This window comes from Mobula birostris, chromosome 28, assembly GCF_030028105.1.
Source record: "Mobula birostris isolate sMobBir1 chromosome 28, sMobBir1.hap1, whole genome shotgun sequence".
NCBI lineage: Eukaryota > Metazoa > Chordata > Chondrichthyes > Myliobatiformes > Myliobatidae > Mobula > Mobula birostris.
Window position 1 is genome coordinate 36,914,727 of NC_092397.1, and position 26,892 is coordinate 36,941,618.

The window sequence follows — 26,892 nt, forward strand, 5'->3', positions numbered from 1 at the left end:
AACTCTGAATTCCCACAGGCAACTTTTAAGTGAGGGCAACTTGGACAAAATGCTCTGTTTCTCCCCGGGGGTGAAGGGCTTATGAATAGTCGTAATCAAGGTCAAGGGCTGGCTCGGATCATCAGAGTTCTCAACCTGATGTTGCCTGACTTCAATAGGTGCCATTCTGGTTGATCTCTCTGGGTAAAACCTCTCCCTGAGATATCTCCATACTAATTCCCACACTACACAAAATATAAAACTGCAGAGTATGTATTCCACAATCTGCAAATTTCAAGTACCCAAACTCATGATGCCTGCTGTATTCCCTCGCATCGCACTTGCAAACGCATACACTAAAATGCAGCTCCCCGAACGAGTACACACGCCCCCACTCTGGCGTCTCGAACCGTACCGTTGGTTACCACCTTTTGCAACTGGTGGTTCAAGTCTCACCAAGTTAACCAAGTTAACATGCAAAGGTTCCTCACTTATATAAACACACATGCACACGCACACACTACTTTAATATCTACCAGTTCAGCTCTCCACTTTCGTCATACCTCGTGTTCCCGTGTGTCTGCCGACCGAACAGATCCAACTGCGAGTGTTATTTTAGAAAAATACTCACCAACTTAGACTGCTAGGATCGCTGGCCACATGACAGATCACGAAGTATCCCACTCCTGACACCAAATGTTGTATCGTGGGTGAAATCACCGGACAGACAGAGTCACTGGTAGATAGAAAGCAGCTTCTTTATTCAACACAACAAGGTACAGCAGGCATCTTACGGACGGAGACGCTTTCCGTAGAAAGGTCTGCTAGCTCAATGTGGGCTCAATATTTATATACTTTATACTTTATTGTCGCTAAACAATTGGTACTAGAACGTACAATCATCACAGCGATATTTGTTTCTGTGCTTCACACTCCCTGGATTACAAATATTGAAAATTAAAAATAGTTAAAATTTGTAAATATTAAAAATTTAAATTATAAAACATAAATAGAAAGTAGAAAATGGGAAGTAAGGTAGTGCAAAAAAACCGAGAGGCAGGTCCAGATATTTGGAGGGTACCGCCCAGATCCAGGTCAGGATCCGTTCAGCAGTCTTATCACAGTTGGAAAGAAGCTGTTCCCAAATCTGGCCGTACGAGTCTTCAAGCTCCTGAACCTTCTCCCGGAGGGAAGAGGGACGAAAAGTGTGTTGGCTGGGTGGGTTGAGTCCTTGATTAACCTGGCAGCACGGCTCCAACAGCGTGCGGTGTAAAGTGAGTCCAAGGACGGAAGATTGGTTTGTGTGATGTGCTGCGCCATGTTCACAATCTTCTGCAGCTTCTTTCGGTCTTGGACAGGACAACTTCCATACCAGGTTGTAATGCACCCTGGAAGAATGCTTTCTACGGCGCATCTATAAAAATTCATGAGGGTTTTAGGGGATAGGCCAAATTTCTTTAGTTTTCTCAGGAAGTAAAGGCGCTGGTAGGCCTTCTTGGCAGTGACCTCTGCTTGGTTGGACCAAGTCAGGTCATTTGTGTTATTGACCCCGAGGAACTTAAAGCTTAAATATGCTAAACACAATGGCAATCGCTACTTGAAAAGTTGCAGACAATGCATAGGCAATGCTTCCTTTTGAAGCTACATACAAAATATCACACCATCCTTTCCTTCTGACGCCAACATATCTGGGTTGGTATCCACAGCCTTTAGGATTTACTTGGCATTTTGCGTGCTAACATAGAAGACAATTAATATTCATAATGTGTAGATAATACTGTCTTCAAAACTACAACATTCGGTCAAACTATGGCGCCAGAAGCATCTGGTATTTACACCTTTTAGGAAGCCCATCGTGGTGGACTCAATCCACAGTCCTTTGTCAAACAGTTAAAATAGAAATCTGGTGGCCAAAGGCATTTAAGTGTAAACATATCATCTACCCAAAAAAAAACTCACTCTAACAGCATGAATACTTTTCATAGGCACTTTACATGTTGGGACAGTGATGGTGAAAGGGGGAGGGAAAGAAGACATGGGGAGGAGTGGTCTCAAGATCCTCAGGTGTTCCTCCCAATGGGATAAAAGCACAAAGAGGGGAAATATCAAAGATTGATGAGAATGGAACTGTGATTGTCATGAGAGATTTAATCAGAAGCAGATTAGGGTAGCGCTGTATCCAGTGCCTTTGCTCTGTGAGCTGCTACAACCACGATCTGCTGGTGACAACCCATTCCAATTGAGTTTCCGATTCACATACCGACATATCGGTCCCTTACAGCTGTCTTAATCGGTGGTGGGGTAGTAATGGGACAAGCTCCCACTTCCCATCAAATGCTGACAATGGTGTGCACCTCAAATTGCCTCTGTCAATCAAGTCCAGCTCCTGGCTTTTACATGTGGCTTTGCTACTACACCCGATGAACTGTTTCCAGTGACAGGGGAAGGTGCAAATGGATTGACTAGCGTCATATAACGAACCGCTATGGACAGATGGGGCTCCTCAGCCATACTTGGCAGCTCAAGTGGAAGAAAAATTCTGATCTCAAACCTCCACTGGCCTGTGGCTAGATCCATTCATGGGGAAGACTTCGGGAGTAAACCCTGAGGAACAATCCGGAGCTGGATTCCCTGTCGGTCCTGTGTTCAATGCAGACTGGCAATCCTGCAACACCGCTGGTGCCTGACTGCATCGGTCTCTGCCGTTGTTTTGGATTCATCAGCTGTGTGGAGAGCAGGGGCCCCTGCATGGGCAACTGCTTGCTTTACATATCACACTTCCCTGACTTACATATCGACTTCAACACCGGGGTGCAATATCCATGGTCGACCCTGACCAGCGGAAGGCCATCACTAACATGTCTGTACACGGCCTCCTTTCCCGCTACAGTGAGGCCGAGTACAGGTTGGATGAGCAACGCCTCATATTCTGACAGTATAGTCTCCAATCTCGATGGGATGAACATTGATTTCTCCAAATTCAAGAATAACTACCTCCTGTTTCCACAACACACCCCCACTTTTCTTCTGACTTTTCCCCCATTCTGATGGCCAATTAACCCCTTCACCTCTCCTCACGCACCCTCATGACCTGCTCCTCATTTCTCTCTGGTTCTCCACCTCCTCCGTGTCATCCCATTGTCCACCATTCTCTCCTCTTAGATTTCTTTCTCTTCATCTCTTTGCCTTTTCTGCCTGTCACCCCGCTCCCTCCACAAACCACACGTTCCCCACCCCTCACTTGTCCTCCTCCCCCTCCCCTACCACCTTATTCTGGCTTTTGCCCCTTTCTTTCTAATCCCAATGAAGGTTCTCAGCCCGAAATGTCGACTGTTTGCTGAGTTCCTCCAGCATTTTCTGTGTGCTTGCTTCAGTCTCTGTATTGATTAAGCTAATCAAACTGGTACAGTGGAAGAGGAATTTGTGGAATGGTCAGAGACAGTTTCTTACAGCAGTATCTTACCCACGAACGGGCCATTTCAGATGTAATCTGTGTAATGAGGTGGGATTACAGAGAGATCTTGTGGTGAAGGGTCCCTGAAGAAGTGATAACAATGTGGGAGATCTCCAGATCACAGATTAAGGGTGAGCACCAGGTCAGAACCAGTGTCCTCAACCTAAATAAAGATAATTACAGAGATGTGACAGTGGAGTTGTCTGGGGCAGATGGGGTAAATAGGCTCAGGGACAGGTCAGTAATGAGCAGTGGCAGATGTTTAAGGAGACTGTTTGTAACACTCAGCAGACATTGATCCTGATTAGACAGAGGGATCACAGAGAGCAAAGAACATTCTGTGGTCAAAGGAGGCAGACAACAGGATCAGGATTTTTCCAGGAACCAGTAATGAGACAAAATCTAAAACCAACAAGGGAAAAGCAGAGAGGTTAACTCCAATAATTTGCATTAGTGTTCACAGTGGGGGCACAACAAACATCCCACAGATATCTCATGGTGACATTTCAACATTGTGCCATAATGTGTAACAATCACCATCACGAGGGAAAAACTAATGGGACTAAAATCAAACATTACTTGGTCCCAAAGACCTGCACTGGAGGCTTTCACAGGAAGTCTGGAGAGAAAGTAGAGACATTGAAGTCTGTCAAAACTCACTGTTACAGAAAGGTCCCAGTGGAGTTGAAAGCCATTGTTGAAGAAGGGTGGAAGATGAAAAGCAGGTAACTGTAGTCCAGTTAACTTCACTACAGGCACTGGACTCTATAATCTATGAAGAAATAATGTAATTTAGAAAAGTTTAGTGTCATTGAAATAAGTCACCAGGGTTCACAGTCAAATTCACACAGCACAGAAATGAGCCCTTCAGCTCAAATGGTCCACGCTGACCAAAGTTCCCATCTGAGCTCGTGGTCTGCAACCCCCTCACCACCACATTATGATCAAGGTTATCCTCCTCCTTGTCCCATTTCTTTCCATTTGACCCATATCCTTCAAAACCTTTCCTTTCCATCTACCTGCCCAAGTGCCTTTTTAATGTACCTGACTCAACCACTCCCCATAGCAGCTCATTCCATTTACTGACCAGTCTGTGTGTGGAAAAGTTGCCCTTCAGGTCCTTATTAAATCTCATCTTAAACCAATGCCCTCCAGTTCTTGATTCTCCAACACTGGCAAAAAGACTATTCTCTTTGACCCAACCTGGTCCCTCATGAATTTATACGCCTCTGCAATATCAGCACTCATTCTCCAATATTCCAGGGAAAATTGTCTAAAATCCTTTCCACAACTCTCCTCTGCACTCTTTCCAGCTTAATGCTGTCTGTCACACAGCGGGGTGACCAAAACAAATAATTCTGGTCGCCAGTGAATCTTCTCAGCTCCAGGGTGGACAAGGTCAATTGTCTAATAAGGACACACTTCAGTAAAAACACTGACACCATATACCAAGCACACTGAGCTGCCAGAGCACAGCACCAGCCAGTGAGGACACAGACCAGTACAACACCCGGCTCTCTACTACAAAGATCAAAGCTGAAAGTAAATGTATTATCAAAATACATTTCTGTCACTGTATACGACCCTGAGATTAGTTTTCTTGTGGGCATACTACCAGTTTGTTAGAGCGGTAGGGGAGGATGAAACTAATTTGGCGGGGGTGGGTTGTAGAAACCAGAGTGGAGGCACTCAGGATAGGAGGGAAGGTAAAAAAGCAAAGATAGCATGCAATTACACTGTCAGATGATAGGACATCACTGCAGCCAGCAGGGTGAGTATCAGTGCATGAGGGATGCAGAATCAAAGGGTAGCGATACTGTACTCAGAGTGTTATATCTCTATCCACAGAGTATAAGAAATAAGGTGGATGATCTTATTGCCCTATTACAGATTGTCAGATATGATGTCATGGCCATCGCTGAGTCGTGGCAGAAGGATGCTTGCAGTTGGGAGCTAAATGTCCAAGGTTACATGTTGTATCAGAGAGATAGGAAGGTAGGCAGAGGGGGTGGCATCAATTCAGTAGAAAGATGTGATATAGGATCAGAAGATGCTGAATCATTCTGCATTGAGTTAAGAAACTGCAAGGGTAAAAGGACCCTGACGGCAGTTATATACAGGCCTCCAAACAGTAGCTTGGATATGGACCACAGATTACAACAGGAAATAGCAAAGACGTGCCAAAGGGCAACGTTATGATAGTCATGGGAGATTTCAACATGCAGATAGATTGGGAAATTCGGGTTGGAAATAGATCTCGGGAGAGTCAGTTTGTTGAATAGCTACAAGAAGGCTTTTTAGAACAGGGATGAGCTACATTAGATTGAGTGTTATATAATGAAACCAAGGTACTTAGGGAGCTTAAGGTAAAAGAATCCTTAGGAAACAGTGATGACAATATGATTGTGTTCAGCTTGAAATTTGATAGAAAGAAAGTAAAGTCTGACGTATCAGTATCTCAGTGAAGTACAAGATATTACAGTGGTACGAGAGAGGAGGTGGCCAAAGTAAATTGGAAGCAGATGTTGGCAGGGATCAAGCAGAGAAGCAATGGTGTGAGTTTGTGGGAAAAATGAGGAAGATGCAGGATTGATGTATTCCAAAAAATGAAGAAACACTCAAATGGCAAAATGGGGCTGATGAGGGAAGTCACAGCTAATGTAAAAGCAAAAGAAAGTGCATCCAACAATGCAAACATTAGTGGTAAGACAGAGGATTGGGAAGCTTTTAAAAGCCTACAGAAAGAATAACAGGAGGGAAAAGATGAAATGTGAAAACAAATAGCAAACAATATCAAAGTGCGTAGTAACAGTTTTTTCAAGTATGTTAAAAATAAAAGAGAGATGAGAGTGGATATAGGACCACTGGAATACGAGGGTGGAGAAATAATAAAGGGGGTCAAGGAGATGGCAAATGAACTAAATAGATATTTTGCATGAGTCTTTGCAGAAGACACTCGCAGTGTGCCAGATATTGATGGGTGTGAGGGAAGAGAAATGAGTGCAGTTACTATTACAAGTGAGAAGGTGCTCAAAAAGCTGAAGAACTTGAGGGTACATGTCACCCGGACCAGATGTACTGCACCCTACAGTTCTGAAAGAGATAGCAATAGAGATTGTGAGATCATTAGTAATTATCTTTCAAAATTATTGGACTCTAGCATGGTGCCAGATGACTGGAAAACTGCAAATGTCACCCCACTCTTTAAGACTCCAGGAAAGGAAGGGAAAGGAAATTATAGAGCAGTTAGCTGAACTCAGTGGTTGGGAAGTTGTTGGAGTCAATTTTTAAGGGAGAAGTTATGGAGACACAGAACAAGATAGGACAAATACTCAAACAACAGGAATTCTGCAGATGCTGGAAATTCAAGCTACACACATCAAAGTTGCTGGTGAACGCAGCAGGCCAGGCAGCATCTCTAGGAGGTACAGTCGACGTTTCAGGCCGAGACCCTTCGTCAGAACTAACTGAAGGAAGAGTGAGTAAGAGATTTGAAAGGGGGAAGGGGAGGGGGAGATCCAAAATGATAGGAGAAGACAGGAGGGGGAGCGATGGAGCCAAGAGCTGGATAGGTGATTGGGAAAAGGGATATGAGAGGATCATGGGACAGGAGGCCCAGGGAGAAGGAAAAGGGGGAGGGGGGGAAACACAGAGGATGGGCAAGGGGTATAGTCAGAGGGGCAGAGGGAGAAAAAGGAGAGTGAGAGAAAGAATGTGTGTATATAAATAACGGATGGGGTACGAGGGTGAGGTGGGGCATTAGCAGAAGTTAGAGAAGTCAATGTTCATGCCATCAGGTTGGAGGCTACCCAGACGGAATATAAGGCGTTGTTCTTCCAATCTGAGTGTGGCTTCATCTTTACAGTAGAGGAGGCCATGGATAGACATGTCAGAATGGAAATGGGATGTGGAATTAAAATACCTATGTGGGCACTGGGAGATCCTGCTTTCTCTGGCGGACAGAGCATAGGTGTTCAGCAAAACGATCTCCCAGTCTGCGCCGGGTCACACCAATATATAGAAATCCACATCGGGAGCACCAGACGCAGTACATCACCCCAGCCAACTCACAGGTGAAGTGTCGCCTCACCTGGAAGGACAGTCTGGGGCCCTCAATGGTGGTTAGGGAGGAAGTGTAAGGACATGCGTAGCAGTTGTTCCGCTTACAAAGATAAGTGCCAGGAGGGAGATCAGTGGGGAAGGATTGGGGGGGACGAATGGACAAGGGAGTTGCGTAGGGCGCGATCCCTGCAGAAAGCGGGGCAGGGGGAGGGAAAGATGTGCTTAGTGGTGGGATCCCGTTGGAGGTGGCGGAAGTTACAGAGAATAATATGTAGGACCTGGAGGCTGGTGGGATGGTAGGTGAGGACCAGGGGAACCCTATTCCTAGTGGGGTGGCGGGAGAATGGAGTGAGAGCAGATGTGTGTGAAATAGGGGAGATGCGTTTGAGAGCAGAGTTGATGGTGGAGGAAGGGAAGCCCCTCTCTTTAAAAAAGGAGGACATCTCCCTCGTCCTGGAATGAAAAGCCTCATCCTGAGAGCAGATGCAGCAGAGACGGAGGAATTGCAAGAAGGGGATGGCATTTTTGCAAGAGACAGGGTGAGAGGAGGAATACTCCAGATAGCTGTGAGAGTCAGTAGGTTTATAGTAGACATCAGTAGATAAGATGTCTCCAGAGATAGAGACAGAAAAATCTAGAAAGGGGAGGGAGGAGTCGGAAATGGACCAGGTAAACTTGAGGGCAGGGTGAAAGTTGGAGGCAAAGTTAATAACCACATGGGTCCGAGCTATGCCTACCTTTTTGTTGGCTTTGTCGAACAATCTATGTTCCGAACCTATTCTGGCATCTGTCCCCCACTTTTCCTTTGCTACATCGGCGTTGCTTCCTGCACACATGCTGAGCTCGTTGACTTTATTAACTTTCCCTCCAACTTTCACCCTTCCCTCAAGTTTTCCTGGTCCATTTCTGACAGCTCCCTCCCCTTTCTAGATCTTTCTGTCTCTATCTCTGCAGACAGCTTATCTACTGATGTCTACTATAAGCCTACTGACTCTCACAGCTATCTGGACTATTCCTCTTCTCACCCTGTCTCTTGCAAAAATGCCATCCCCTTCTCGCAATTCCTCCCTCTCTGCCGCATCTGCTCTTAGGATGAGGCTTTTCATTCCAGGACGAGGGAGATGTCCTTTTTTAAAGAAAGGGGCTTCCCTTCCTCCCCCATTTTACGCACGTCTGCTCTCACTCCATCCTCCCACCACCCCACTAAGAATAGGGTTCCTGTGGTCCTCACCTACCACCCCACCAGCCTCCGGGTCCAACATATTATTCTCCGTAACTTCCGCCACCTCCAACGGGATCCCACCACTAAGCACATCTTTCCCTCCCCCTCCCCCGCTTTCCGCAGGGATCGCGCCCTACGCAACTCCCTTGTCCATTCGTCCCCACCATCCCTCCCCACTGATCTCCCTCCTGGCACTTATCCTTGTAAGTGGAACAAGTGCTACACATGCCCTTGCACTTCCTCCCTTACCACCATTGAGGGCCCCTGACAGTCCTTTCAGGTGAGGCGACACTTCACCTGTGAGTCGGCTGGGGTGATGTACTGCGTCCGGTGCTCCTGATGTGACCTTCTATATATTGGCAAGACCCGACGCAGACTGGGAGATCGTTTTGCTGAACACCTGCGCTCTGTCCGCCAGAGAAAGCAGGATCTTCCAGTGGCCACACATTTTAATTCCACATCCCATTCCCATTCTGACATGTCTATCCACGGCCTCCTCTACTGTAAAGATGAAGCCACACTCCAGTTGGAGGAACAACACCTTATATTCTGTCTGGGTAGCCTCCAACCTGATGGCATGAACATTGACTTCTCTAACTTCCACTAATGCCCCACCTCCCCCTCGTACCCCATCCGTTATTTATGTACACATTCTTTCTCTCACTCTCCTTTTTCTCCCTCTGCCCCTCTGACTATACCCCTTGCCCATCCTCTGGGTTTTCCCCCCCCTCCACCTTTTCCTTCTCCCTGGGCCTCCTGTCCCATGATCCTCTCATATCTCTTTTTCCAATCACCTGTCCAGCTCTTGGCTCCATCCCTCCCCGTCCTGTCTTCTCCTATCATTTTGGATCTCTCCCTCCCCCTCTCAAATCTCTTACTAGCTCTTTCTTCAGTTAGTCCTGACGAAGGGTCTCGGCCTGAAACGTCGAATGTACCTCCTCCTGGAGATGCTGCCTGGCCTGCTGTGTTCACCAGCAACTTTGATGTGTGTTGCTAGGACAAATACTGCATGGTTTCCTTAAGGGAAAATCTTGCCTGATGAACCTGCTGGAATTCTTTGAGAAGATTACATGTAGATTGGGTAAAGGGGATGCAGTCCATGTTGGATATTTGGACTTTCAGAAGGCCTTTGACAAGGTGCCACATATGAGGCTGCTTACCACATTAAGAGCCCATGGTATTACAGGGAAGGTACAAGCATTGATTGACTGGTAGAAGGCAGTGAGCGGTAATAAAAGGATCCTTTTCTGGTTGGTTGCCAGTAATTAGTGGTGTTCTGCAGGAGTCAGTGTTCAACCGCTTCTTTTTGTGCTGTATATCAATGATATAGATGATGAAATAGATGGCTTTGTTGTCAAGTTTGCAGATGATATGAAGATTGGCGGAGGGGCAGGTAGTGTTGAGGAAATGGGTCGGCTGCAGAATGACTTAAACAGATCAGGAGATGGGCAGGAGAGTAGCGAATGAAATACAATGTCAGAAAATGCATGGTCATGCTCTTTGGTAGTAGAAATAAATGTGCAGACCTTTTTCTAAATGGGCAGAAAATCCAAAAATCTGAGATGCAAAAGGAATTGGCAGTCCTCGTGCAGAACAACCTAAAGGTTAACTTGCAGATAGAGTTGGTGATGAGGAAGGCAAATACAATAATTAACATTCCTTTCAAGGGGTCTCAAATATAAGAGCAGGGATGTGATGCTGAGGCTTTATAAGGCACTGGTGAGACCTCACCTTGAGTACAGTGAACAATTTTGGGCTCCTCATCTGGAAAAGATGTGGAGGCATTGGAGAGGGTTCAGAGGAGGTTCATAAGGATGATTCCAGGATTGAGAGTGTTAGCCTCTGAGGAATGTTTTATAGCTCTGGGTCCGTACTCGCTGGAATTTAGAAGGATGAGGGGGGATCTCATTGAATCCTTTCAAATGTTGAATGGACCAGACAGAGTAGATGTGGAAAAGCTGTTTCCCATTTTCCATGGCGAGGGAGTCTAAGACAAGTGGGCACAGCTTCAGGGTAGAGGGGCGCCCATTTAAAACAGAGATGCAGAGAAATTTCTTTAGCCAGAGTGTGGTGAATTTGTGGAATTTATTACCAGAGGCAGCTGTGGGGGCCAGGTCGTTGGGTGTATTTAAGACAGAGCTGGATAGTTTCCTGATTGGATGGGGCATCAAAGGCTTCGGGGAAAAGGCCGAGGAGTGAGGCTGAGGAGGAGAAGCAAGGGTCAGCCATGATTGAATGGTGGGGCAGACTTGATGGGCCAAATGGCCTAATTCTGCTGCTATGTCTTATGGTCTTACTCAGTTAATCCAACAACCACAACGTAATCAATGAGACACCGCACCCAACCCAGTAACCAAATAACCAATGTGTAAACGACAACAACGTGTGCAAATACAAGAGAGAAAATAATAATAATCATAAAGAAATGAGAAATAAATAGAGAACATAAGATGCAGAAGTCATGAAAGTGAGTCCATAGATTGTGGGAAACAGTTCAGTGATGAGTTTAGTGAAGTTAAATGGAGTGATCTCCACTGGTTCTGGTTTAAGGTGACACTGGTGAATCTCTTTTTCTAGTAAATGAATAGCCTGTAACTTCCCTTTGGACTTGGAGGCAATTTGATGTGGCAGAACAGAGGTGAGGCAGCGGACCCGTCACTGAGAGTGAGGAAGACACAAAGTTTGGTTGATTTAAACACCGGGCCCAAATGGAAAAGTCAGGTACAGGCCAAATGGAGGCAGCGGGGACCAGGCCCCAGATCGTATCGAAGCAACTGAACCCAGTGTTTGGATGATGATTTCGGTGCCAGGCCAGATTGAAATGGTCAGTGTGTTGGGCCCGAGGCCAGGGACGAGCCGGTTCAGCTCGCTGCTCCATTCTGCGCTGAACTAAGCATCTGTGAAATGGACTCTCTGAGGATTTCAGTTCAAAATGCTACAGTATTTGCTTGTGTTTATTGTTTGCATGATTTATTTTCCTTTCTGCACATTGGGTGTTTGACAGTCTTCTTGCTTTATTAGTGGGTTCTTTTGGCTTTCTTTGTTTTATGGCAGCCTGTTTGGAACGAACCTCAAGTTTGTAGAATATAAACATACTTTGATAATAAATGTACTTTGAACTTTGGTTGAAAAACCTGATGGTTGAGGGTTAAAATCAGTTCAAAAATTTAACAAAACTCAAAACTGATGATCTTTGCATTACAGGCCAGGATGCAGAAGAGTGGAAAATGACAAATATTCTTCCCCTTTTTAAGAACTTCAATCGGGACAAGACAGGAAACTATACCCTGGTGACTCTTACATTAGTGGTAGGGATATTCTTGGAAATGATTTTTAACAATAGGATCAACTTGTATCTGAGAAAGCATAAACACATTTGGAGTAGCGAAAATCTCTTTGCATGGACAACGTCAAGTCTTGCAAACTTGGTTGAATTTTTAAAGTGAGAAATTCAATTGCTGAGGGCCGAGTAGTGGCTATAGAACATGCGGACTCTGGTGAAGCTTTCAACAAATGCCCTGATCGAAAGCAGGAAGGCATACGGGCTGAATAGATATTTGGTAGAATATATTCAAAGTGTAGCTTGGTCAGAGAACACAGAACGTAATGGTTGAGGGGTGTGATTCTGACTGGAGACCTGTGAACAGTGGTGCCCCACAAGAATCAGTGCTGGGAGCTCTGTCCTGACGAAGGGTCTCGGCCTGAAACGTCGACTGTACCTCTTCCTAGAGATGCTGCCTGGCCTGCTGCGTTCACCAGCAACTTTGACGTGTCTGCTCTTTGTGAAGTGATTTGGATGAAAATTAAGCTGGGCGGATTTGTAGGTCTGAAGAGACACAGAAGTTAGTGGAGTTGTGGGTACAGAGTAAGGTTCACACAGGATAGACATAGACATACTTTATTGATCCCGAGGGAAACTGGGTTTTGTTACAGCTGCACCAACCAAGTAGAGAGCAGAATTATAGAAATACAAAAACAACAAACAATCAAACACTAATATGCAAACTATGCCAGATGGAAATAAGTCCAGGACCAGCCTATTGGGTCAGGGTGTCTGACCCTCCACGGGAGGAGCTGCAAAGTTCGATGGCCACAGTCAGGAACAACCTCCCATGACGCCCAGTTGTATCTCGGTGGAATATGGCCGGAGTCCAACAGCAAAAAGTTCAATATCCAGGCTACAAACACGTTCTTCGATCGCAATATGACCAGGATTGCACCATCCATTGCGAACCAGAACAGCAAGCCCCCAACTCCTTTACGCTTACCGCTCTCAGTGCACTTCCGGTCAGCCTGAACGGTCTCGAAGCCCTCCATGGAAAAGTTTTGGTCGGGAATGTCCACGTGCAGTCCAAGTGGAGAACTCCTCTTCTCCATAAGCCTCTGTTGTCTCGACCCGGTCCGCTTTCCTCATTCAGGATGCAGCAGAATACAGACCAGCTGTAAATGCGGACAGAGAAATGGCAGATGAGCCAAAGAACTTTGGGAAGTCAGATTTCAGAGGTTTTCTTTGGAATTCCTCTCCCTGTTGGAGTAGTTGAAATGGCATTTATGGCAATGACAAGCTCCACCTCAAGAAGTGGGAGATCAGGGAGTCAGTCAGTGTCCCTGACAACTTCACATCAGGGAAATGCACCATCTGCAGCTCCTGACTGACCCTGTGAAGGACACGGAGCTGGAGATGGACAGATCTAGAGTTTCCAGGATGCTGAGACCAGAGTTTCAGTGAGTAACAGTCTGTGATCTCTCTACAAGTTCTCTCTGCTAAATCCCATGGACTGTTGGGTTGTCTATAATATAATCCCATTCCTTTCTTAATTCCTCAGTTCTACCCATAAAAGCTCATGAGACAAGCTCTCCAATCTACCCTGACTGAGCACTATTGTGACATTTTCTCTGACTAGTAATGCCACCTCACCCCCTTTAATCCCTTCTGCTCTATGACATCTAAAACAATGGAACCCTGGAACACTGACCTGCCAGTCCTGCCCCTCCTGCAATCAAGCCTCACTAATGACATAATTCCACATGTTGATCCATGCACTGACCTCATCTGTCCTTTCCTACAATACTCCTTGTGTTGAAATATACGCAGCTCAGGATATCAGTCCTACCTTGCTCAAGCTTTTCATTCCTGACTTTGTACGTGGGGTTAACAACATCTTTTCCAACAACCACTCCACTATCTGTTCTGGTGCTCTGGTTCCCATCCCCTTGAAACTCTTGTTTAAACCAACACCCCTAGTAAACCTTCCCACTAGGATATTAGTCCCCCTCAAGTTCAGAAGAGAACCCAGTGATCCGGAAATCTGAAGCCCTCCCTCCTGCACCAACTCCTGAGCCTCTTTAAACTGTATGATCTTCCTATTTCTGACATCACTGGCATGTAGGACAGATAGCAATCCTGAAATTCACAACCCTGTGGATCTTGTGCTTTACGTAGCACCCAACTTTGCAGGACCTCGTCAATAACCCTCACCAGGTCATTGGTACACAAGTGAATCACAACCTCAGGCTGCTCACCCTCCCACTTAAGAATGCTGTGAAATCGACCTGAGATGTCTCTGATCCTGGCAACCGGGAGGCAGCAACCATCTGGGAATCTTGTTCTCATTCATGTAAACTCCTTTCTATTCCCCTAACCAATGAAACCCCATCACTACAGCTCACCTCTTCTCCCCACTTCCCTCCTGAATTACCGAGCCAGACTCAGTCACAGTGACCTGACCCATGTGGCCCACGGTATTCCAAAGTGGTATACGTGTTGTTGATGGGAACAGCCACAAGGGTACTCTGCACTGCCTTCCTATTCACTCTCCCCCTCCTGACAACCATCCCACATCTTGGGTTTAATCACTTCCCCCATGTGCTGTCTATCAACAACTCAGTCTCTCGGGGGATCCAGAGTCCATTCAGTTCAATCTCCAACTCCTCAGCACGGCCTGATAAAAGTTTCAGCTTTATGCCTTCTAGCAACAGTAGTCATCAAGGACACTGGATGTCTCCATTTCTTCAGTCGTAGAAGAGAGCATAACAGAGGGTTATTCACTGATGGGGTTATAGCACAGACCTCCCAAGACAGTCTTGTTACATGCACGTGCAGTTCAACTCTTTGAATGATAATGCAGAAAGTTTGAAGTTAATAACTCATCTCCTTCTACCTTCGGCCATGAACTTATCAATTACCCCTCGTATGTCTATTTTAATGCGAGAAGTATTATAAATAAAGCAGATGAACTTAGATTGTGGATCAGCACATGGAGCTATGATGTTGTGGCCATTACATGGATGGTACAGGAGCAGGAATGGCTTTAGGTGTTTCAGAAAGGATAGGGAGGGAGGCAAAAGCGGTGGGGGTTTGGCACTGTTGATCAAGGATAGTGTCACGGCTGCAGTAAAGGAGGAAGACATGGAGGGGTTGTCTATGGAGTCTCTGTGGGTGGAAGGTAGGAACAGGAAGGGGCCAAAAACCCGTCTGTGTGTTTTTATAGACCACCCAATAATAACAGGGACATTGAGGAGCAGATGGGGAAACAGATTCTGGAAAGGAGTAATAGTAAGTGTTCTTCCAGTGGGAGATTTTAATTGCCCAAGTATTGATCAGCATCTCCCAAAAGTGAGGGTTTAGATGGGGTAGAGTTTGCTACGTGTGTTCAGGAAGGTTTCTTGACACAACATGTAGATAACCCTACAAGAGGAGAGGCTGTATTTGATCTGGTATTGGGAAGTGAACCTGGTCGGGTGTCAGGTCTCTCAGTGGGAGAGTATTTTGGAGATAGTGATCACAATTCTATCTCCTTTACCATAGCATTGGAAAGAGATAGGAACAGACAAGTTAAGAAAATGTTTAATTGGAGTAAGGGGAAATATGAGGCTATCAGGGAGGAACTTGGAAGCATAAATTGGAAACAAATGTTCTCAGGGAAAGGTACGGAAGAAATATGGCAAATGTTCAGGGGATATTTGCGTGGGATTCTGAGTCGATATGTTCCAATGAGACATGGAAAGGATGGTAGGGTACAGGATCCGTGGTGTACAAAAGCTGTTGTTAATCTGGTCAAGAAGAAAAGAAGAGCTTACAAAAGGTTCAAAAAACTTGGTAATAATAGGAATCTAGAAGATTATGAGGCTTGCAGGAAGGATTTTAAGAATGAAATCAGGGGAGCGAGAAGCGGCCATGAGAAGGCCTTGGAGGGTAGGATTAAGGAAAACACCAAGGCATTCGACATGTATGTGAAGAGCCAGAGGCTAAGACGTGAGACAATAAGACCAACCAAGTGTGACAGTGGAAAAGTGTGTATGGAACCGAAGGAGATGGCAGAGTAATTAATGAATACTTTGATTCAGTATTCACTACGGAAAAGGATCATAGCGATCGTAGGGATGACTTGCAGCAGATTGAAAAGCTTGAGCATGTAGATATGAAGAAAGAGGATGTGCAGAGCTTTTGGAAAGCATCAGGTTGGATACATCACCGGACCAGAAGAGATGTACCCCAGGCAACTCTGGGCGGCGACGGAGAAGATTGCTGAATGTCTGGCGATGATCTTCGCATCATCAATGAGGATGGGAGAGGTTTCGGAGGATTGGAGAGTTGCAAATGTTGTTCCCTTATTCAAGAAAGGGAGTTGGGATAGCCCAGAAAATTATAGGCCAGTGATTCTTACTTCAGTGTTTGGTAAGTTGATGGAGAAGATCCTGAGAGGCAGGTTTTGTGAACATTTGGAGAGGCATAATATGATTAGGAATAGTCAGCATGGCTTTGTCAAAGCAGGCTGTTCCTTATGAGCCTGACTGAATATTTTGAGGATTCAGAATGTATTATTGGGCTGTTAATATACTTTATGTGTGTTCTTGGTTATATTGGACTGATAAAATTAAACAACCACCTTGGGTTTATTTGGAATTGAAAGCTGTGAAACAATTTTCTTAACTTTGTTATTAGGAGCTTCTTTACCTGTGCAATTAGCCAAAATTTCTAATCCAAATTTATATCCTATCATTAAGCAGTCATTACGAATTTGGTACCAATTTCATATTTTTTTTAATCTTAAGAAATTTAACCTTCTTAGTTTAATTTATTGAAACTGTTTATTTTAACCTTCACTTAGTGATCCTACCTTTTCTCTTTGGAGGAATAAAGGAGTTTATTCCTTCATGTATCTGTTCCAAGTTGCTTAAGGACAACAAAGTCACGGCATTGGAGTGGCCATCACAAAGCCCTGACATCAATCCAATAGAAAGTTTGTGGGCAGACCTGAAAAAGCGTGTGCAAGCAAGGAGGCCTACAAACCTGACTCAGTTACACCAGCTCTGTCTGGAGGAATGGAACAAAATTCCAGCAACTTACACTGAGAAGCTTGTGGAAGGCTACCCAAAACGTTTGACGGAAGTTAAACAATTTAAAGGCAACACTACCAAATACTAACAAAGTGTATGCAAACTTCTAACCAACTGGGAAACTGATGAAAGAAATAAAAGCTGAAATAAATCATTCTCTCCACTATTATTCTGACATTCACATTCTTAAAATACAGTAGTGATCCTAACTGACCTAAAACAGGGAATATTTTCTCGGATTAAATGTCAGCAATCGTGAGAAACTGAGTTTAATTGTATTTGGCTAAAGTGTATGTAAACTTCTGACTTTAACTGTAGTATTAATGGCAAGACTCTTGTCCATGTGGAGGATCAGAGGGACCTTGGGTTCCGAGTCCATAGGACACGCAAAGCTACTACTCAGGTTGACTCTGTGGTTAAGAAGGCATACGGTGCATTAGCCTTCATCAACAGTGGGATTGAGTTTAAGAGCCAAATGATAAGGTGCAGCTCTACAGGACCCTGGTCAGACCCCACTTAGAGTTATGACGAAAGACCAAGTTATTAGAAGATTGATGCTGATGAGAGAGATAAGAGAGACAAAAGGGAGAAGCGTTCAAAATGTTAATGAGAGACGAGAGAGATTAACGAAAAGAGACACGGTTCCGAGTATTAACAGACCGGTTGCTTTGAACCTGAACTGTTTGAAGTTTGATGGACAGATGAAACCCCAGCAGGGGGATAAAAAGAACAGGTTCGCTAAGGCACAACAGACATCACGAGATCACAAGATAACGAGACCCTGGAAGTGCGGTGTGCCCCCACAAGTTGGTGGAAATTTGAAGGTCAGATCGCGGGACCGACCATAGATGCACAGGGTGAAAAAGTACGATCGGCGGGAACCTGGTGTGTGTGTCCACCCTTGCCTGGGTGCCGGGCTCACCGCGGAAGAACGATCGTATCCAGAACAGAGGGGTCACAGTCGGTGACCTCAGAAGACATTAAAAAGGGCTCGCCCTAAGGCTAACTGTGAGGAATATCAAAGGTCTGTTTGAATCCGATTTGCATATCATCATTCGCTCTCTCTCTCTCTCTCCAACAGCACCACAGCAATTGCTGCGAACTGTACTGAGCTGAACTAAACTCTGCATCACTTGAGACTGGTCATTTTACCCCTAGACTGCGATAGAGCTTAATTGATTCCTATTACCCTAGTTCTGTGTACATGTGTGTTTTATCATTGCTAACCCGTTGCATTTATATCCTTACGATTAGAGTACTGTGTTACTTATTTCTTTAATAAAACTTCCTTAGTTCCAGTAATCCAGACTCCAACTAAGTGGTCCATTTCTGTTGGTTTGGCAACCCAGTTATGGGGTACGTAACATAAGTGGGGGCTCATCTGGGATTTTGAATGCTAAATTTGGGACGGGGTAAATTGATTGGGTTAAAATTCCCAAAGAAAGAAAGAGCAAACAGCAGAAATGGAGATTGAGGAATTTCTAAAGGCGCCGACCTTGGAGGCATTAGAGGATGCCAGGAAATCAGAATTGGCAACTGTGGCCAAACATTTGAATCTTTTTAAAGGGAATTCGACAATGAGGAGAGCAGAGATGCACAGAGCTATCGTAAAGCACTATGTATCTAAAGGTGTGTTTCCCCAAGGGGAGCTGGAGGTGGTATCTATGGGAAAACCTGGTGCAGAAGCAGTACAGGTGCAGATTGAAAAATTGAGACTCGAGCACGAGTTCTGGGTAAAGCAGCTGGAGTGAGAAGAGAAGCAGTTAGAACGCGAAGAGAGAATAAAACAGTTGGAGCGAGAAGAGAGGGACAGGCAGTTAGAACAAGAAGTGAGAGAGAAACAGAGGGAAAGGGAATTTGAGCTAGAGAAGTTAAAGATGACAATAGCACAGGGGCCCATGTCGATCCAAGGTGGAGGGTTCAGGGCGACCCAGGAGGTTAGGCTGGTTTCCCCATTTGAGGAGACCTATGTTGATGGGTACTTTCTCCATTTTGAAAAAGTTGCTGCAAGTCAGGACTGGCCGAGGGATAGTGGGCTGTTTTCCTTCAGAGTGTACTTAAAGGAAAAGCCCAACAAGCTTACTCAGCCTTGTCCTCAGAAGAAGCCCAGAGGTATGATGAGGTGAAAGAGGCCATACTCAGGATTTATGAGTTGGTCCCGGAGGCATACCGGCAGAAGTTCCGGAATGCGAGGAAGCAGTGGGGCCCGCACGTATTTAGAGTTTGCCCGTGAGATGCAGATGTATTGTGAGCGTTGGTGCGCCTCGAAAGGGGTCAATGGGGATTATGACAGACTGCTACAGCTAATACTGATTGAGCAGTTTAAAGGTTGTGTCCCTGAAGGTATGAGGCCCTACCTAGATGAGAGCAAGGCAGAAACCTTTGCCGCAATTGCTAAGTTAGCAGATGAATACGCGTTAACGCACAAAGCGAAATTTACCCCGAGTAAAGGCTACCAGAAGGGTAGTCAAGGGGGCGGGGAGAGTCCGCCAGAAAAGTGAGAAAGTTAGCCGGGGACTAGTGAGAAGGATAAGGAAGACAGGAAGCAGTTTGTTAGGAAGTCTCCTGGGGTTGTATGCTATAATTGCGGGAAAGCCGGACACTTTGCGTCCAGGTGCTTTGACCCAAAGAAGGAGACGGGGAAAGGGAAAACGATGGTTCCGACTGGCTGTATTGAGCTGGAAAACAACCCGCTAGGGAAAGGAAGAAGAAGTCTGATAAAGTTCAGGAAAGGCGCGAGAGGTTTATCTCGGCCGGATTGGTGTTGGTGAAGGAGGGGTTAAATCCAGTTCCAATACGGATCTGGAGAGACACTGGAGCTTATCAGTCATTGATATTAAAGAGTGTGTTGGACTTTAGTTCAGAAACCCAGACTGGGGAGGTCAGGGTGATAAAAGGTATTGGGAAAGGGACTGAAGCAGTACCTTTGCACCAGATACACCTAAAAAGCGACTTGGTCTCCGGACCGGGCACGATCGGGGTGAGGCCCGAACTACCGATGGAAGACGTGGAGGTCTTACTTGGTAATGACCTCGCCGGCAGAGAGGTGTACCCAGCAGTAAAACTGACAAGCCAGCCTGCCAGTATTGAGGCCCCACCCATGGACTCACAGGTTTATCCTGTTTGCGCAGTGACTCGGCGCATGTCCAGAAAGGCTGCCGAAGCTAATATAGATTTAGCTGAGACGTTTTTACCAACCTTGTACCAGGAGGGGTTAGAAAGTAAGAGAGACCGTAGTGAAACAGGAGGAAGTGAAGGAGTTGAGTTAGATTTATCATTGGCAAGGAAGGAATTTGTACAGGCACAGGAGCGAGACGCGGAGCTGATGGTTTTGACGGAGGCAGCTCTCTCCGAAGCAGAATTAAGAAGGGAGCCAATGGGCTATTATGTGAAGGAGGGAGTACTAAGGAGGAAATGGAGACCAAGTACCGTGCCCGCAGATGAGAAATGGGGGGAGGTGCCGAAAATTTATGGGGATGAGATTCTTAACCTGGCCCACAAGATACCCCTGGGTGGACATTTTGGGGTGAGGAAAACAGTCGATCGAATCATGAAAGAGTTCTACTGGCCGCACATGAGGAAGGATGTTATTGACTATTGCAGACGTGAGGTAACACAGTTACAGGCTATTAACATGTTAAAAGCCTACCACGATCAGAAAGCAGATCTGGTTGGTGTTATCACGAAAATTAATGAGGCTAGGGTGCCACCTGATAAGGGGAAAACTCATTTTGAAAAGATGAGTGTGGTGCCGACCAGATGGGAGAACTCTATTGCGTTGGCCAACTTTGCTGATGAGTTCTCTCACTTAATCCCCGAACAAAGTGAGCTGCCGATAAAGCCAATTAAACCGCATGCACACGTATGACCGGATGTCCCGAGGCGATGCAAAGAGCCGGGACATGGTGTTGTTGTCACATCAGGTCAGCCTAGTGAGCAACACTCCTACAGGATGATTAATTCAGTGACAAAAGGCTAAAGAACGCAGAAGCGTATATTGGTGATTTAGTGGTCTGGAGTGACACGTGGGAGGAGCACATTGTGGCACTGTTTAAAAATCTGTTTGAAGCCAGCCTGATAGTGAACCTCGCAAAAAGTGAATTCGGCCACGGAAAAATCACTTGTCTGGGACTTGTGGTAAGACAGTGGCAGCTGGCACTGATGCAGGCTAAGGTGCGGGCTATCTCAGAAGTCCCCACCCCGACAGACAAGAGAGCCCTGAGAAGGTTCTTGGAGATGGTAGGGTACTATCGGAAGTTTTGCAAAAAAATAACCTTGCAGATACTACCCTCCCTCTTACTAAGCTCTTGCCAAAGAATGCTAAATTGGTGTGGGACGACTCTTGTTATCTTCGTCCGGGACGAAAACCACTGAGAAGTTACACTGATCACAACTCATTAGTGTTTTTGGCCACTATGAAGTTTGTTAAGTTGGAGCCTGGTTTTAGAGGATTATTAAAATAACACATATAAAAGGAATGGAAAGGTGATGGCTGACTGTCTGTCAAGGTGTTGACAACTTAAAGTTCTCTGTGTTAGCCATATACCTGATGACCATGTATATTTGTGTGTATCTAACAATGTATTCATGCCTATAATTTTTACCCCGGTAAAAATCCTTTGAGGATAAGTGTGTGACGAAAGACCAAGTTATCAGAAGATTGATGCTGATGAGAGAGATAAGAGAGACAAAAGGGAGAAGCGTTCAAAATGTTTATGAGAGACGAGAGAGATTAACGAAGAGAGACGAGAGAGATTAACGAAGAGAGACGAGAGAGATTAACGAAGAGAGACAGTTCCGAGTATTGACAGACCGGTTGCTTTGAACCTGAACTGTTTGAAGTTTGATGGGCAGCTGATATCCCAGCAGGGGGATAAAAGGAACAGGTTCGCTAAGGCACAACAGACACCACGAGATCACGAGATAACGAGACCCTGGAAGTGTGGTGTGCCCCCACAAGTTGGTGGAACTTTGGAGGTCTGTCGCGGGACCGACCATAGACGCATAGGGTGAAAGGGTACGATCAGCGGGAACCTGGTGTGTGTGTCCGCCCTTGCCTGGGTGCCGGGTTCACCGCGGACGAACGATCGCATCCAGAACGGAGCGGTCACAGTCGGTGACCTCAGAAGGCATTAAAAAGGGCTCGCCCGAAAACTGACTGCGAGGAATATCAAAGGTCTGTGTGAATCCAATTTGCATATCATCATTCTCTCTCTCTCTCTCCCCCCCCCCCCCCAACGGCACAACAGTGATTGCTGTGAACTGTACTGAGCTGAACTGAACTCTGCGTCACTTGAGACTGATCATTTTACCCCTAGACTGCAATAGAGCTTGATTGATTCCTATCATCCTAGTTCTGTGTACATGTCTGTTTTATCATTGCTAACCCATTGCATTTATATCCTTACGATTAGAGTACTGTGCCACTTATTTCTTTAATAAAACTTCCTTAGTTCCAGTAATCCAGACTCCAACTAAGTGGTCCATTTCTGCTGGTTTGGCAACCCAGTTACGGGGTACGTAACAGAGTACTGTGATCAATTCTGGTCACCTCACTAAAGGATGTGGAAACCATAGAGAGGGTGCAGAGACTTACAAGGATGTTGCCTGCAGTGGGAGCATGCCTGATGAGAATAGGCTGAGTGAACTCTGCCTTTTGTCCTTGGAGTGACGGAGGATGAGATGTGACCTGATAGAGGTGTAGAAGATAACGAGAGGCATTGATCATGTGGATAGTTAGAGTTTTTTTTTCCCAGGGCTGAACTTGCTCACGCGAGAGGACATAGTTTTATAGTGCTTGGAAGTAGGTACAGAGGAGATGTCAAGGGCAAGTTTTTTTTAATGCAGAGAGTAGTGTGTGTATGAAATGGGCTGCCAGCAGATGGATACATGGAGCTTAGAAAAATAGAGGGCTATGGGTAAGCCGAGGTAGTTCTACAGTAAGGATATCTTTGGCACAGTCTGCATTCTTGTTTCTCTTTCTGCTGGTGACATTTCCAAAATGTTTGAAAATTGAAACACACATAATTCAAGATTCTCCTTTATCAACTCTCTGTTACTTCCTGAGAGATGCCCAGTGTGAGGGAGGGGATAGATAGTGTCTGTGAATAGCAGTCCACTATCAGGGTTGTATAGGTGTCTGTCCTTGAAATGCCTGTGTTGTAGAAGTGTTTAATGGTGGAGTACAGTGCTGGTTATGTACAGGTCCGGGTGCTCACTGCACAGTGCTGTGAGTATCATAGGCCTGTGTCCTGGTAATGAAGGTTTAAATATTGTAAAGTTCACTCTCCCTGTATTCAACTGCTGCCTTTCTTGAGCAGTCACATATGCAGGGCATGTTCATACCAGAGAAAGACTCTTTCCTCCCCCTTGCAGTATACGCCAGATATTGTTACGTTCTGTTTCCTTACAGTACGGTACCAGCAGTTTAAACATCATTTTTTACCTGCATGTGGTCTGTATATCCCAACGGACTAAATAACCCACAGGATTTATCCATCTAAATGGTCTGAGCGTCCCAACAGCACCTCCTCTTTAGTATCAACATGCCAGAGAATATCACCATACCCCCTTTCTGATCACGCTGTCCTCCATGTCTTTCTCCTTAGTGAACAACAATGCAATGTGTTCATCTTCTACCTCGCATGCTAACTCTGGCTCCAGGCATAAACTCAGTGTAGTCATTTTCTGGTCACCATTTACTTTCCTTATTCACAGTGTAACTTGTTTCTTGCTTCTGGTATGGTCCTCCAAGACCCTGTCTAATTTCATCTTCCTCAACCTTACACATGACTCCTCTTGCATTTTTAAACATGTACAATATTTCTCATCAACCTTTGTTCCTGAATGTCCCTGTCCTTCTTTACCTTCCTCACAGGCACAGGGAACTCCTGAATTCTGACCGGCTGGACTGTAAGTGTCGCTCGCATGTCAGATTATCACTTAACATTATCTCCATCCAGTAACATCAGCTCACAGACAACTCCCTATGACTCCTGCTCAATTCTATAATATGTCTTCAACAAACTTACATTCATCTAGTTGCAGGTCCATTTTTATCCTTATCAATAACCATCTTAAAACTTTCTGCATTATCATTGTTATTTATTTTTCCCCAATGAATCTCCAATCATCTTGTCAGGCTTATTCCCCAATACTACACCAAATATGCCCCCACACTGGTGGACCATCTATACACTTTTTCTGGAAACCTTCCTGAACACACCTCACAAATAATGCCCCGTCCAAGCCTCAGGTGGTAAAGGAGTCCCTGTCATTCGGGAAGATTATTCACCCACTACAGCTACTCTATTGTTTTTACATTAGACCATAACCTGCTGACTCATCTTTTCCTCTCTCTTACTGGCTATTGTAAGGTCTACAGTATAATCCCATCACAGTGATTGCGCCTTTCTTATTCCTGATTTCTACCCACATTGTCTTACTGGATGAGCCTCTGGGATGACCTCAAACTTGTGACGTTCTGCCTGTTCAGCGGTACAGCTCTCCAAACAACAGGAATTCTGCAGATGCTGGAAATTCAAGCAACACACATCAAAGTTGCTGGTGAACGCAGCAGGCCAGGCAGCATCTGTAGGAAGAGGTGCAGTCGACGTTTCAGGCCGAGACCCTTCGTCAGGACTAACTGAAGGAAGAGTGAGTAAGGGATTTGAAAGTTGGAGGGGGAGGGGGAGATCCAAAATGATAGGAGAAGACAGGAGGGGGAGGGATGGAGCCAAGAGCTGGACAGGTGATTGGCAAAAGGGGATACGAGAGGATCATGGGACAGGAGGTCCGGGAAGAAAGACAAGGTGGGGGGGGTTTCCAGAGGATGGGCAAGAGGTATATTCAGAGGGTCAGAGGGAGAAAAAGGAGAGTGAGAGAAAGAATGTGTGCATAAAAATGAGTAACAGATGGGATACGAGGGGAGGTGGGGCCTTAGCGGAAGTTAGAGAAGTCGATGTTCATGCCATCAGGTTGGAGGCTACCCAGACAGAATATAAGATGTTGTTCCTCCAACCTGAGTGTGGCTTCATCTTTACAGTAGAGGAGGCCGTGGATGGACATGTCAGAATGGGAATGGGATGTGGAATTAAAATATGTAGCCACTGGGAGATCTTGCTTTCTCTGGCAGACAGAGCGTAGGTGTTCAGCAAAGCGGTCTCCCAGTCTGCATCGGGTCTCGCCAATATATAAAAGGCCACATCGGGAGCACCGGATGCAGTATATCACCCCAGTCGACTCACAGGTGAAGTGTTGCCTCACCTGGAAGGACTGTTTGGGGCCCTGAATGGTGGTAAGGGAGGAAGTGTAAGGGCATGTGTAGCACTTGTTCCGCTTACACGGATAAGCTCTCCAACCTCTTTTAGCTCCCTCTGGACTGTTTGAATCATATAAATCCTGGAATGTTCAGATATCAATCCTGCCCTTCTCTCAACCAGATCTCTGTAATGGATGAATCACCATGACATTACTAATCCAGGCTCTCAGTACACCTGCTTTCACTGTTCTACACTCTGCCCTGAAATAAACTCACTTTTGGCTTTCAGTGCCACTCTGCTCATTAATGTGGCCCCATCTTTACTTGCTTTGGGGGTTCTTTGACCTCACCTCTACCATCCACTCAATGCTACTTACTGAACTGTAGCTCTGGATCCCAACACCCGCTCCACATGCCCCATGATAAAAATCATCAGCGTGGCTCCAGCAAGATTCCCTGTGTGAATATTAGTTCCCCTTCACTGTAACCCATCCTCCTTACACCAGTCCCACTTATTCTGCAAGAGAGCCCAATGTTCTGTGTTCCTTATGCATTCCCCACCCCCATCCCCAGCACCAGATTGTTAGACACTCATTTAAGTGTACGAAATTACCGTATCTTTCCTCGCAAGCTTGTGGTAACTGAAGAAATCCTGAAATCACCACCCCAGCGTTCCTACTTCTTAACTCCCTAAATACTCTTTGCAGAATCTTGTCTCTCTGTTGTTAGTTCTAATAAGGATCACGACTTCTGGCTGTTCACCCTGCCTTTTCAGAATGGCCTGTACCTTCTGAGAGACATCCTTGTCCCTGACATGATCGAGGTAACGCACCTTCCTGCAATCTCACTCATTTCCACAGATACTCCTGTTTATTACCGCCCCCCACCCCGGCTAAAGTGATTGCTGCATGTGATTCTTTGCATCCAATCTCTGTATATTCATGTGCCTTCAAATAGTCTCTTTGTAATGAAAATTGTTTTGAAATTCATTCATTGTATACTTTTTAAAAATTCAGTTAATGGTATTGACTTACGCATTCGCAAGCAAAGGAGCCTGCACACGTGTTGAAACAAAACTCTTTGTTAGAACTCGGACGATTTTAATACAGAAAGAATAAAATTCTACAGAAGCAGCAGTACATAATTCAAAATAATACTTATCATCCACTAAACAAGCCAATCTCAGTGATGGAGGGGAAACACAGATCCGACAATATAATGCAGCCTCTTCCCTCTCTCTATCTCCCTGTCTCACTCACGATGGCAGTGAGAAAGAGAACCAAGATCAGGAGTGATTGATACAGACTAGAATAAACTCCATAAACTCCAGTTTTGTCAGAACCGGGAAACAGGGGAAACAGGTTCGCCTCAAGCTTCAATTTAACAGGATGAGATGCAAAGAGGATTTCTCTGGAATGATGAGGCCAGTGATGCCGTCGGGATCAGCTGTAAACTGCTATTTTGTAATTCGAAGGCAACACACACAAAATGGAAAAGACTTGACAGGACTCTGATGAAGGGTTTCGGCCCGAAACATCGACAATTTACTCTTTTCCATAGATAATGCCTGGCCTG

The 26,892-nt window shown here is 45.5% G+C and overlaps 1 long non-coding RNA gene across 1 annotated transcript in view; it reads right to left on the reverse strand.

Moving 5' to 3' along the window:
* Positions 1–12,601: 12,601 nt before the first annotated feature.
* Positions 12,602–26,892, reverse strand: part of LOC140189093 (uncharacterized) — a 95,555-nt gene continuing 81,264 nt past the window's right edge. The window contains exon 2 of the long non-coding RNA XR_011883448.1: positions 12,602–13,157. This is a non-coding gene — a long non-coding RNA (uncharacterized lncRNA). The remainder of the gene's footprint in view (positions 13,158–26,892) is intronic.